This window comes from Mobula hypostoma, chromosome 30 (assembly GCF_963921235.1).
Source record: "Mobula hypostoma chromosome 30, sMobHyp1.1, whole genome shotgun sequence".
Taxonomy (NCBI): Eukaryota; Metazoa; Chordata; class Chondrichthyes; order Myliobatiformes; family Myliobatidae; genus Mobula; species Mobula hypostoma.
The window spans coordinates 13,264,434-13,278,363 of NC_086126.1; the positions used below are offsets into that span (position 1 = coordinate 13,264,434).

General features: G+C 45.5%; 1 long non-coding RNA gene across 2 annotated transcripts in view; it reads left to right on the forward strand.

The window, feature by feature from the left end:
* The window catches only part of LOC134339524 (uncharacterized), a 28,526-nt gene extending 18,099 nt beyond the window's left edge, over positions 1-10,427 (forward strand). For both annotated transcript variants that reach the window (XR_010016421.1, XR_010016422.1), the window contains 2 exons: positions 7,776-7,963; positions 9,925-10,427. This is a non-coding gene — a long non-coding RNA (uncharacterized LOC134339524). The remainder of the gene's footprint in view (positions 1-7,775; positions 7,964-9,924) is intronic.
* Positions 10,428-13,930: the final 3,503 nt, after the last annotated feature.

Consider the following 13,930-nt stretch of genomic DNA (forward strand, 5'->3'; position numbering starts at 1 on the left):
GTCCTGGCACTCTTTCTCTGCCACCTGTCCCGCGGCGTTCCTCCCTCACCATTCCCAACATCCTTTGCTCTCGCCAGATTTACAAACCCGCTCTTTACTCCATGTTGACAAATACAGTACTGTGTAAAATATATATTTGTGTGTGTGTGTGTGTGTGTGTGTGTGTGTGTGTGTGTGTGTGTCTAAAACTTTTGCATAGTACTGTAGTACCATGTACTGGAACAGCTTTTGGATGTCTCCGAACAAGAGTCTTTCATGATCATAACATCCGAACAGACACCAAAATGTTAGTGTACAAAGCAGTGGTAATCCCAACACTCCTGTATGCATCAGAAACCTGGACAACATACCAATGACATCTGAAGGCACTTGAAGAGTTCCATCAACGCTGTCTTCAAAACATCTTAAATATCAGCTGGGAAGATAGAAGAACCAACGTCAGCGTGCTAAATGAAGCAAAAACAACAAGCATTGAAGCCTACGTCATCAAGAACCAACTAAGATGGAGCAGGTATGTTGTTTGGATGAAAGATGAACATCTGCCGAAACAAATCTTCTACTCCCTGCTTAGAGAAGACAAACATAAAAGAAGCGGACAACAGAAGAGATTCGAAGACGTTTTAAAAGCCAACATGAAGAAATGTAACATTGACATCAACAATTGGGAAACCAATGCCAAGGACAGGAAACTCTGGCAAGCCATCGTCCGAGAAGGAACAGCAACTTTCGAAGCCAACAGATGTGCAGAATTAGAAGAAAAGAGAAGAAAATGGAAAGAGAGGTAGCAACAACTAAAGCCTGATCTGCCATCTGGAACTACTGTCCTGAATGCGGAAGAACTTTCAAAGCCAAGATTGGACTCATAAGCCACTTGAGAGCCCATAAGTAGATCAACAGAACGAAGCCCATCATCCTCGACCTCGAGGGATAGCCACGACGACGAGTACCCTGAGATTCATTTTCGGAATCAAAATCAGGTTTCATATCACTGACATATTTTGTGAAATTTGTTGTGTTGAAGCAGCTGTATATTGCAATGCTTTAAAAAAAACTGTAAATTACAGTAAGAAATACTATATATTATTTATAGTCTTTTTTTGCATGTATTCACAGTAGAACAAAGAAATACCATAGAATCAATGAAAAACTGCACACAAAGACTGACAAACAACTAACGTACAAAAGAAGACAAACTGCGCAAGTACAAATAATTAAATCAATCAATCAATCAATAAATAGTGGATAGAGAGAAAGACTGTTAAATAAATAGGAAGAACCTGAGTTGTAAAGTTCTTGAAAGTGAGTCCATAGGTTGTGGAATCAGTTCAGCATTGAGGTGAGTGAAGTTATCCACGCTGGTTCAGGAGTCTGTTGGTTGAAGGGTAATAAATGTTCCTGAACCTGGTGGTGTAGAACCTGAGCCTCCTGTATCTCCTTCTCAATGGCAGCAGCGAGAAGAGAGCATGGTGTGGATGGTGGTGGTGGGTCCTTGATAATGAATGCTGCTTTCTTGTGTCAGTGCTCCCTGTAGATGTGCTCTATGACGGGGAGGGATTTTCCCCCAACGAATTGGGCTGTATCCACTATTTCCTGCAGGCTTTCCCATTCTTGGGCACTGGCGTTTCCATAGCAGGCTGTGAAACAACTGTTCAGGATACTCGCCCCTGTGCACTATGGAAGCTTTCAGAGTTTTAGGTGACATCTGTACGAACTTCCAAGAAAGTAGAGGTGCTGTCATGCGTCCTTTGTAATGGGACAGATCCTTTGAACTGATAACACCAAGGAATTTAAAGTTACTGACCCTCTCCACCTCCCAAGCCCTAATGAGAACTGTCTCTTGGAGCTCCGATTTCTTCCTCCTGCTGATGTTAAATGAGAGGTTGTTGTTATCGCACCATTCAACCAGTTTTCAGTCTCCCTCCTTTATGCCGGTTCATCTCTGTTCTGTTTTGTAACTTCGAGACATTAAACTAATCCAAAGGATGACAGGGGAGTCCGAAATGTGGGTGTAACTTTGAGTTTACTTTAAGCAAGGCGCATATGTATCACTTGGTAGCATGACATATGCGATTAACATATTGTTACATATGACCTGTAATTAATCATTTAAACAAACAAGAATGCTTAATCAACCAATATTCATACAAGATTACTCAAATATTACTTAAATATTAATTACACAGGGATTCCTTGAGGTTGTTAGAGCCGGGGTGTGGTAATGGGGACAAGCTCCCACTACCTATTAAATGCTCCCAATGGCGTGTGCCTCAAATAGCCCCTGACAACCAGGTCCAGCTCCTGGCCTTCACCTGTGGCTTAGCTACTAAGCCCGATGGAACCGTCTCCACTGACAGGAGAAGGGGCGAAGGCGGGTTACTGGCACCTTAAAACCTGTCGCTCTGGGCAGACGGGGCTCGTCAGCCGTGGTTGGCAGCTCATCTAGGAGAACGAGAACTCTGATCTCACACCTTCACCGCCTTGCGGCTGTACCCGCTCGCAGGGAAGGCTTCGGGAGTAAACCCCGAGGGAACGATCCAGAGCTGGAGTCCCTGAGGCAGTCCTACATTGAGTACAACGCTGACTGGCAACTCCTGGTGCCAAACTGTATCGGTCTCTGCCGTTCCTTTTTGTTCATCGGATGCGTGGAGAGGGGAAGCTTGCTACACAGGCAATAGTTTGCTCTCCATATCGTAGTGCCCTGTCTTGTGTATCTAGGCAGCTAGGACACAATATCCATGGTCGACCCTGACTGATGGAGGCTTACTACTATGCATTTATATTTATTGCGCTAATTTACTGTGTTCCATATGGTTATTGTGCATTTTTATTGCTGCATCGGATCCGGAGTAATGGTCACTTTGTTCTCCTTTACACTTGTGCGCTGACGAATGACGATAAACGATCTTGAATCTTGAGACGCTTCGAATTTATGTAACCGTGTCACACTTGACTTAACCCTTCTGAACCTATCTGACCGTAATAAAACAGAAAGGGTCTACTGTGCTAGTCGACGCACTACAAGGTAGTTTCTTAGCGCAGGTCGTGATAAACGAGAGCAAGTGCTTTAATCCATGCCTTTTCCCATCACAGATTAGTGCATAATTACCATTATTTTCCATAGACTTTTGTTCCTGCCATTTCCTAGGAGAATACTCTAATTACTACAGATCGGAACATGGAATCACAGTTAATTTTGCTAATGTTAATCCCCAGAGTGCTAATATTTCCCTGCGCAATTTTCTTGTGATTATGAGTATTTTTAGTCAGAAAACTGTTCAAGATTTTACACAGCATTAAACTAGTCATTTGCGCATTGTGTTTGCTAATAACGTGTATGAACCGAAAAGGAGCTGACAACGAAAGTTAATAAACTCCAGATGCTGAAAATCTGCAATTTTTTTTAATAAAATCTAAATATACCCAGCAGGTCAGGCAGCAGCTGTGGAGAGAGGGAGAGAACGAGTGTGTTGCATGGGAACAAAAATAACAGGAGCAGGCAGAAACCATATTCCCCCTTCAGGGCGGCGCGGTAGTGTAACATTTATAACTTTGCAGCACCACCGATCAGCAACCTGGGCTCAAATTCCACCACCGTCGGTAAGGAGTCTTCACATTTTTCCCTGTGACCGCGCGGGATCCAGTTTCTTCCCACACTCCACAGACGTACAGGTTAGGGTTAGTAAGCTGTGGGTATCCGAGGATCATCACCTTGTCACGGAGAGGCTTGCAAGCTCTGTTCCCTCTAAGCTGTGTGGCCGCGCAGTAACTCAAGTGCCCCCTACGCACATAGCCTTTGTTGCCACGCAGCTGGAGTTCTTTTAACACTTAAAGTACTGCACAGTTTTCAGGCTGTGTAGAGATTTCCTGCTCAGAGCAATGGTTGGTCCAGGCAGCTGTTCAAAAAAAAAATCAGCCGGGTTGTCGCTGGTGAGATCCTGATATCCCAAGAGTAGTGCTGTCTGGTGCCTAGCTCCTGGTGATAAGGTCAAGCGGGAGGCTTCCAGACAAAGAGCGATCTAACCAAGACCTTAGAAATGGAATAACAGAAGATGACAACACATCACAACAGCAGTGAAGGTGGAGGAAGGTTGCCTGCAGTTAGAAACATAGAAAACCTTCAGCACAATACAGGCCCTTCAGCCCACAATGCTGTGCTGAACATGTACTTACTTTAGAAATTACCTAGGGTTACCCATAGCCCTCTATTTTTCTAAGCTCCATGTACCTATCCAGGAGTCTCTTAAAAGACCCTATCGTATTCGCCTCCACCACCGTCGCCGGCAGCCCATTCCATGCACTCACCACTCTCTGAGTAAAAAACTTACCCCTGACATCTCCTCTGTACCTACTTCCAAGCACCTTAAAACTGCCCTTTCATGTTAGCCATTTCAGCCCTGGATAAGAGCCCTCTGAATATCCACAAAATCAATGCCTCTCATCATCTTGAACACCTCTATCAGGTCACATCTCATCCTCCACTGCTCCAAGGAGAAAAGGCCAAGTTCACTCAACCTATTCTCATAAGGCGTGCTCCCCAATCTGGGTAACATCCTTGTAAATCTCCTCTACACCCTTTCTATGGTTTCCACATCCTTCCTGTAGTGAGGCAACCAGAACTGAGCACAGTACTTCAGGTGGGGTCTGACCAGGGTCCTATATAGCTGCAACATTACCTCTCGGCTCTTAAACTCAATCCCATGGTTGATGAAGGCCAATGCACTGTATGCCTTCTTAGCCACAGAGTCAACCTGCATAGCAGCTTTGAGTGTCCTATGGAATTGGACCCCAAGATCCCTCTGATCCTCCACTACCTTTAATACTATATTCTGCCATCATATTCGACTGGACCCTGATCCTATCTGTCAAGGATCACGTGGCGGTCGCCCATGCATCGTCCTCCCCACGTTAAACAGAGTCACGAACAAGCATTCTCCAATAAGAGAATAAACCCTTCAGAGAACATCATACTCAACTCGAGAGATCGCTCTACGACCAGTATGTCGGGGTAAGTTTCGGGCGGCCCCCACCACAACTGATTTGTCTGTATGTTTCGATCTACGTGTGACATATAACGCTAACCTTTTACTGTCTGGAGTCACAAAGCAAAGCTGCTGTGACTTTTGGATGGAGCCACGAAATGAAGTGCCAGGGCAAGTGACAAAACTGTTAGTCAGAGACATTTCAAAGGGGTCCCTGAACTTCAGGGGAACTGGCAAAATTATTGCATTAGGTGACAGAGTTGATGGTTCATCAATGCAATTGAAGGAAATTCACCACGCAACTTGTAAAGTGAGCAGCTTCAAGTTCCTGGGTGTCAAGATCTCCGAGGATCTAACCTGGTCCCAGCATATTGATGTAGTTATAATGAAGACAAGACAGCACCTATACTTTATTAGGAGTTTGAAGCGATTTGGCATGTTAACAAATACACTCAAAAACTTCTATAGTTGTACCCTGGAGAACATTCTGACAGGCTGCATCACTGTCTGGTATGGGGGAGGGTGTCTACTGCACAGGACTGAAAGAAGCTGCCGAAGGTTGTAAATCTAGTCAGCTCCATCTTGGGTACTAGCCTGCAAAGTACCCAGGACATCTTCAGGGAGCGGTGTCTCATAAAGGCAGTGTCCATTATTAAAGACCTCCAACACCCAGGGCATGCCCTTTTCTCACTGTTACCATCAGGTACAGTGGGTACAGAAGCCTGAAGGCACACACTCAGCGATTCAGGAACAGCTTCTTCCCCTCTGCCATCCAATTCCTAAATGGACTTTGAAGCTTTGGACACTACCTCACTTTTTTTAATATACAGTATTTCTGTTTTACACATTTTTAATAATCTATTCAATATATGTAATTGATTTACTTGTTTATTTATTATGTTTTATTTATTTTTTTTCTCTCTCTCTCTCTGCTAGATTATGTATTGCATTGAACTGCTGCTGCTAAGTTAACAAATTTCACGTCACATGCCGGTGATAATAAACCTGATTCTGATTCTGATAATTAGTCGAAGCTCGCACTTTATTGTCTGTGTACAAACAACACAAACAACAACATGACTATGTTGACCCCGGCCAACATCTTAGGACATGAATTCCACTGTCCCCTCTGTACCAATTCTCACTGAGACAACTTGACCAATTTATAACACTGAAATAGGGGATCCCCATTGGCCAGATGATCAATCCTTTCTTCGCTCAGCCCCTGGCGTGGGGGTTCTTTCTTGTGATGGTGGGTCTCCTGAGAGAGTTATCGCAGCTAGCACACTCAAAGTGTCCACTTTTATACGCGTCCCTTACCAATTCAAATATTGTATTCCAGTGTCATTGGCTGTAGGTCATCTGATTGGCCTTTTATTGGCTCTGCTCCAGGGCCAGCATCCATTTATTGCCCTCTCCCCAGCAAGTGACAGTCAGAAATTTATGGCAACACACATAAAAGTTGCTGGTGAACGCAGCAGGCCAGGCAGCATCTCTAGGAAGAGGTACAGTTGATGTTTCGGGCCGAGACCCTTTGTCAGGACTAACTGAAAGAAGAGCTAGTAAGAGATCTGAAAGTGAGAGAGCTAGCTCTTCTTTCAGTTAGTCCTGACGAAGGGTCTCAGCCTGAAACATCGACTGTACCTCTTCCTAGAGATGCTGCCTGGCCTGCTGCGTTCACCAGCAACTTTTATGTGTGTTGCTTGAAATTCCAGCATCTGTAGATTTCCTCGTGTTTGAGAAATTTATGGCTCTTTGTTCTCTCCAGTAACCAGATTGAATTACTCCTGGCAGGCACCAACCAATCCCCAACATTCACAAATCAAAGAACACCTCACAAATAACTACTTTGGAAACAACCCCTAGTTCAGCAGATTACCCGAAGCATTATTGTGTCTACTTTAAAACACAGAAAGCAAAGCGACTCCATCTCAGAAAATGGAGGATGTAAAACAGGTCCACAAGATGGCAGCCTCCATCTCCATGGCACAAACAAAGACAATTCATCGGTCTGCTTCCACTGTCCTTGACCCATTCGAGTTCAACAGTTTCGTCCATATTTTAAATCCGCCATGGCCAATAGCAGAGTAGGCTTGGGGCACTGTTCCCTCTAAGCTGCAGCCGCGCAGTGACTAAAATGCCCCCACGCATGTAGCCTTTGTTGCCACGCAGCTGGAATTTTTTTACATACTGTTAATTATATAATTTTATAGTGTATTATTTTTCAGGCCATGTGAAAATTTCCTGCTCAGAGCAATGGTTGGTCTGCACAACTATAAAAAAAATGACAGAGAACATTGCTTGGGTGGGCTAGATGGTCTACTTCCTGTTTGTATTGCTGTGAAAGTCCATAGGATATAGGAGCAGAATCAGGCCATTCAGCCCATTGAGTCTGCACCACCATTTCACCATGGCTGATTTATTATCCCCCTCTACTCTATTCTCCTGCCTTCTCCCTGTAACCTTTGACAACCTTACTAATTACCTATCAACCTCCACTTTAACTATACCCAGTGACTTGGCCTCCACAGCCCTCTTCGGCAATGAATTCCACAAATTCATTATCCTCGGGCTAAAAAACATTCCTCTTCATCCTTGTCCTAGAGGGACGTCCTCGTACTCTGAGACTGTGCCCTCTGGTCTTAGACTCTCGCACCACGGGAAACATCCTCTCCACATCCACTCTAGGCCTGTCAGTATTCAATAGGTTTCAATGAGATTCCCCACCACCCCTTTCTTCTAAACTCCGGCAACTAAAAGCCCAGAGCCATCGCACATTAACCCTTTCATTTACAGGATCGTTACTCGCTCTGGACACGCTCCAGAGGAAAGAGAAAAGACGAGGAAGGAGGCGGCAGAGTCTACGCTGAAGATATGCCCACCAAGAACAGAGATAGGAAACTGCAGTTGTGGCCTCGTCCTAAAGTAGAGGAATGCAAAGATCTCAGGGGGTTCCAAGGCTGGAAGACACGAGAGAGAGAGAGGTAAGAAGCTCAGATGCACAGGAAGGTTATGAAATGAGTTGTGAAAGGAAGTTTGCCTCCCCATGCACTTGATGTCAACCACTGTGAAGCCTTGTTAATTTAAACAAAACTATCACTACACTGAACAACTGAATTCAATTAGCCTTCCCTTCACAGCTGATGGTTAAATGAATGCTCCAGTCTAAAATGAATGCCTGTGGTGCGTTAAGCATCTTGGTGTGGTTTGGTTATGTTTGTAAATTTGCAGGGTTTTGGCTTCAGCCTAAACCTCCTGATCCTAATCTCGAATGGAAACTTTGCTTTTCCCTTGGCCCCCATTTGCAAGTTCTGCTTATTCTTCCAAAAGTTCGGTTTAACGGCTTTGTCTTGTGTTTCCCAGTTGGTCAAAAGGGTGTTGGATAAGCTACCGAGGCCCTAATCAGGCGTGAGACTGGTGCAGCTAGTAGAACTACTGCCTCACAGCTTTGAGGACCCGAGGACTTTACTCCTTGGAACGAAGAAGATTGAGGGGAGATTTGGTAGGGGTATACAAAATTATGAGGGGTATAGAAGGGGTAAATGCATGCAGGCTTTTATTCCCACTGCATTTGTGTGGGACAACAACTGGAGGACCCTGGTTAATGGACAAAGGTGAAAAGTTTAAGGGGAACATGAGGGGAAACTTCTTCACTCAGAGGGTGGTGAGAGTGTGGAACGAGCTGCCAGCGCAAGTGGTGCACGCGAGCTCGATTTCAACGATTAAGAGAAGTTTGGATAGGCAGGTACTTAGGAAGGCAAGTGCAATGTTAGCATTCATTTCCAGAGGTCCAGAATACAAGAGCAGGGATGTGATGCTGAGGCTTTATAAGGCACTAGTGAGGCCTCACCTTGACTATTGTGAACAGTTTTGGGCTCCTCATCTAAGAAAAGATGTGCTGGCAGTGGAGAGGGTTCAGAGGAGGTTCACAAGGATGATTCCAGGAATGAAAGGGTTTTCATACGAGGAATGTTTGATGGCTCTGGGCTGTACTCACAGGAGTTTGGAAGGATTAGATTAGATTATGAGGACACGCAGTCCTCTTTTATTGTCATTTAGTAACGCATGCATTAAGAAATGATGAGGGGGGATCCCATTGAAACCTTTTGAATGTTGAAAGGTCTAGACAGAGTAGATGTGGAAAGGATATTTCCCATTGTCAGGGGAGTCTGGGATAGGAGGGCACAGCCTTAGGATAGGGGAGTGTCCATTTAAAACAGAGATGCGGAGAAATTTCTTTAGCCAGAGGGTGGTGAATTTGTTGAATTTGTTGCCACAGGCAGTTGTGGAGGTCAAGTCATTGGATGTATTTAAGGCAGAGATTGATTGGTTCTTGATTGGACATGGCACCAAAAGTTACGGGGAGAAGGCCGGGAACTGGGGCCGAGGAGGGGGAGAAAAGGATCAGACATGATTAAATGGCAGAGCAGACTCAATGGACCAAATGGCCTAATTCTGCTCCTATGTCTTACATCGATGGTAGGAGTGTGGAGGGCTATGGTCCCAGTGCAGGTTGATGGGAGTAGGCAGCTTAAATGGTTCAGCATGGACAAGATGAGATAATGAGAGTCATTGGTCTTGTGGATAGTCAGAGGCCTTTTCCCAGGGTCGAAATGGCTAACACGAGAGGACACAGTTTTAAGGTGCTTGGAAGCAGGTACAGAGGAGATGTTGGGGTAAGTTTTTTTACACAGAGAGTGGTGAGTGCGTGGAATGGGCTGCCGGCGACGGTGGTGGAGGCGGATACAATAGGGTCTTTTAAGAGACTCTTGGACAGGTACATGGGGCTTAGAAAAATAGAGGGCTATGGGTAACCCTAGGTAACTTCTAAAGAGGCGGAAGAGGTGGAGCGGAGTAACGATGGCGCTAAATGGCGACTTCTTTGCTTGCATTGTCAAAAACAGCTCTATTTCCATCTTTAATATTTTTATTTTTCCTTTTCAAGATTCTTTTGTAGACCCTGACCTGAAGTCACAAGCTGACTCCGGTTCTTTGCGGGAATGGGACCCACTCTTAGGATTTCACAACTGGCCGATGTTAGGCACGCCAAGGGCTCGGCCTAAGAGCCCGGCTTGGATTTGGAAGCTGAGGATCCTGAGGATCTGGAGACAGGCAGATTGAGGGTTGGTGTCATGGCAGGATACCTGTGTGTCGTCGGAGGAGTGCGGATATCTACGGCTGTGTGCCTGGAGAGCCGGGATCTTTGAGATCTTCTGGCACAGAGCTTGAAAAAAACGACATAATAGACTTTTAACATCGTAAACCAGCAAGTTGTTTGTTATGTCATCCGGCTCACTGTGAAACAGAGACATCTCTTTCTCCCTTGTTAGCGAGAGAGAGAGAGCCTGTGGTATGTCGAATACCGGGTGAAACGTGAAGTCTTTGGAGTACTGCAAGTCTGTGTCTTTGCTGTTGCTTTGCTGCACACTTGAGTGCTTGGGGGCAAGTGCCAATGCTTTTTTTTGCCAGTGGGGGGTGAGGGGGGGATCGTTGCTCTCTGCCACTTACGCGTGGGAGGGAGGGGACGGTGGGGAGACTTTGGAGTTCTAACATTTAACTGTCGTTCATTCTTCGGGGCACTTTCCTGTTTTTTGGATGTTTGTGAAGAAAAAGCATTTCGGGGTATATATTGTATACATTTCTCTGACATTAAATTGGATCTTTGAACCTTTGAAGGACATGTTCAGCACAGCATTGTGGGCCGAGGGTCCAGTATTGTGCTGTAGGTTTTCTGTGTTTCTAAGATGGGCCGGAGAGCCTGTTTCTGTGCTGGAGAAACACGGCAGGTCGGGCAGCCTCTGAAGGAAGAGAATAAAGGTTGACGTTTCGGGCCACGACCCTTCATTAGGACGGGCTGCTTATTCCTGGCCTCCAGGGCTCTCTGTGTGGAGTCTGCGCGTTCTCCCTGTGGCATTACAGCCCCCTCTCGGTTCTCCGGGTGCCTCTCACATCCCAAAGAGATGCTTGTTGGTAGGTTAACTGGCCGCTCTAAGTTGCCCTGTTTAAGTGAGGGGTGGAAACTTCACGACATCTGATATTAATCCCGATTCTGGTCCTGAAAGTCCCTTTTAGAACAGAGATGGGGAGGAATTTCTTTAGCCGGGGGTGGTGAACCTGTGGAATTCATTGCCATGGATGGTTGTGGAGGCCAAAGGCTGTGGTTAATAGGCTCTTGATTAGGAAGGGTGTCAAAGGTTAAGGAGAGAAGGGAGGAGAATGGGGTTAAGAGGGTAATAAATCTGCCATGATGGAATAGCAGAGCAGACTCGATGGGCCGAGTGGTCTATTTCAGCTCCTATGTCTTATGGAACCTAGGAGCAGTTGTAAGAGGGATTGGTGTAAGAGGCTTCTTAGATAGGAGACTTGGATTTGATGGGCCAAAGGGCCTGTTTACATATTGTTTCTATACTGTATGATCAGGGGAACAACAACATCTCAGGACGCTTGGGACAGGCAGAAGAGAAACTGACCACCTCTCTTCCTCCTGGCTCCTCCCCACGGACCTTATCAGGAACGCCAACACCCGTTGACACCCTCTGCCTCTCCTCCTCCTCCGCAGAACTTCGTAACAACAGGTGTTGGATCGTTTGCCCCGATATCTTTTTGTGGCTCAGTAGCAAATTTTGCAGATGTTACTGAAGAGTAAAAGAGGCAAATCGGCAGTTCAAAGTTCAAAGTAAATTTTATTGCCAAGGTACATATCTGTCACCATATGTAACCCCCCAGATTCATTTTCTTTTAGGCATACTCAACAAATCTATAGAACATAGAACATAGGATAGTACAGCCCAGTGCAGGCCTTTCAGCCCACAATGTTGTGCTGACCCTCAAACCCTGCCTCCCATATAACCCCCCACCTTAAATTCCTCCATATACCTGTCTAGTAGTCTCTTAAGTTTCACTAGTGTATCTGCCTCCACCACTGACTCAGGCAGTGCATTCCACGCACCAACCACTCTCTCAGTAAAAAACCTTCCTCTAATATCCCTCTTGAACTTCCCACCCCTTACCTTAAAGCCATGTCTTGTTGTATTGAGGAGTGATGCCCTGGGGAAGAGGTGCTGGCTAACCACTCTATCTTATCCTCGTAACAGAATCAAAGAAAGACTGCCCAACTAGGACTTTCAGCCAGAGTGCAGAAGACAACAAACTGTGAAAATGCAAAAAAATAGAAATAATAATACGATAGATATTGAGAACATGAGATGAAGAGTCCTTGAAAGTGAGTTCACGGGTTGTGGGAACACTTCAATGATGGGGCAAGTGAAGTTGAGTGAAGTTATCCCTTTTGGTTCAAGAACATGACAGTTGAGGGGTAGTAACTGTTCCTGAACCTGGTGGTGCGAGTCCTGAGGCTCCTGTACCTCCTTCCCGATGGCAGCGGCAAGAAGAGAGCATGGCCTGGGTGGTGGGGGTCTCTGATGATGGATGCTGCTTTCCTGCGACAATGTTTTATGTAGATGTGCTCAATGTACAGTTTGATGGACTGGCTGTACCCTCCAATTTTTGTCCAATTTTCCATTGGTGTTGTGATGCAGCCAGTCAATATACTCTCCACCACACATCTAAATAAGTTTGTCGAAGTTTTAGATGTCAGGTCAAATCTTTGCAAACTCCAAAGAGGTAGTGCTTCCTTCGTAATTGCGCTTACATACTGGTCCCAGAATAGGTTCTCTGAGATAATAACACCTAGGAGTTTAAAATTACTGACTCTCTCCACCTCTGATCCTCCGACCAGGTCAGGCCCACGGACCTCTGGTTTCAAATCACATGTATGTTGAAACATACAGTGAAATGCGTCATTTGCTTCAGATCAAATCAGTGAGGACTGTGCTGGGCAGCCCGCAAGTGGCTCTGTGCTTCTGGCGCCAATAACTTATGACCCCTAACCGGTCTGTCTTTGGACTGTGGGAGGAAACCGGAGCACCCGGAGGAAACCCACGCGGTCATGGGGAGAATGTACAAACTCCTCATGGGCAGCGACGGGAATCGAACCCCCTAATCAGTGATCGCAGGCGCTGTAAAGTGATGCCCTAACCGCCGGGCCCACACATTACCAGTGGCCAGTACATCATCAGGAGCTTTAAAATGAGGTGACACGGTAATCATGGCAGGCAGAGAAGGCTACAGACCCAGAACTGGTGAATGGGATTGGTTCAGATAGGTTCGTGATGGTCAGGATGTACACGGGTGCTCTTTGATCATAAACAATTTGTCTTTTGTATCTGGGTGTCGATCATCAAGGACAAAGGCTTGACAGTAACAGTGAATTTTTTTCCTTCAGGCGGTTTATAGATTAATTCATTAATCTGAAGGCAGCCAATTACGTCTGATTAGACAACGACAGCTTGTCTAGTTAAAGCCCACAAGTAAAGATGGCTGTAAATCTCTCAACAACATGTAAGGGTTTCTTCTTTTATCTTACTCTTAAGGTGAATAAAATGGCTTCTCTGTACTGTTAACTGCTGAGACAGTGGTTCTCTATAGCAGTATGTTTGGATTATAATTAGTGATAACGGGACTTGTATTCATTTGCAAACCAATTGGGATAGATGTTATTCTTTCTGTCTGTGTGAAAGCTGTTAGTTTGTGCAGGCTTTGGGAGAAGGCGCGAGGAGGATGAAGTGAGAAGAATTGGCTTGAGGAGAAGGTTGCTGGACCCTCTGGGCCTGGGCTCGGGGCGGGAGCCCAGGGGTCGACGACGAGCAAAGGGGGATCAGCGAAAGGGAATCCGTGAGCTCCAACGTTTGTGCACTGGGCATATTGATGAGATTATTGGCGCCTTTTATTTGTTTTCCTTTTCCTTTGTTCCTCTACTAACCCCATACTTAAATATAAAATCGTAATCGTTTAACCACACATTGTGGACTGAATGTTATTTCGGGGTACTGATGTTACACAGGGGACACAACATGCAGTAGCCATCCAAACAAGAGTGCTAAAGTTTGGCT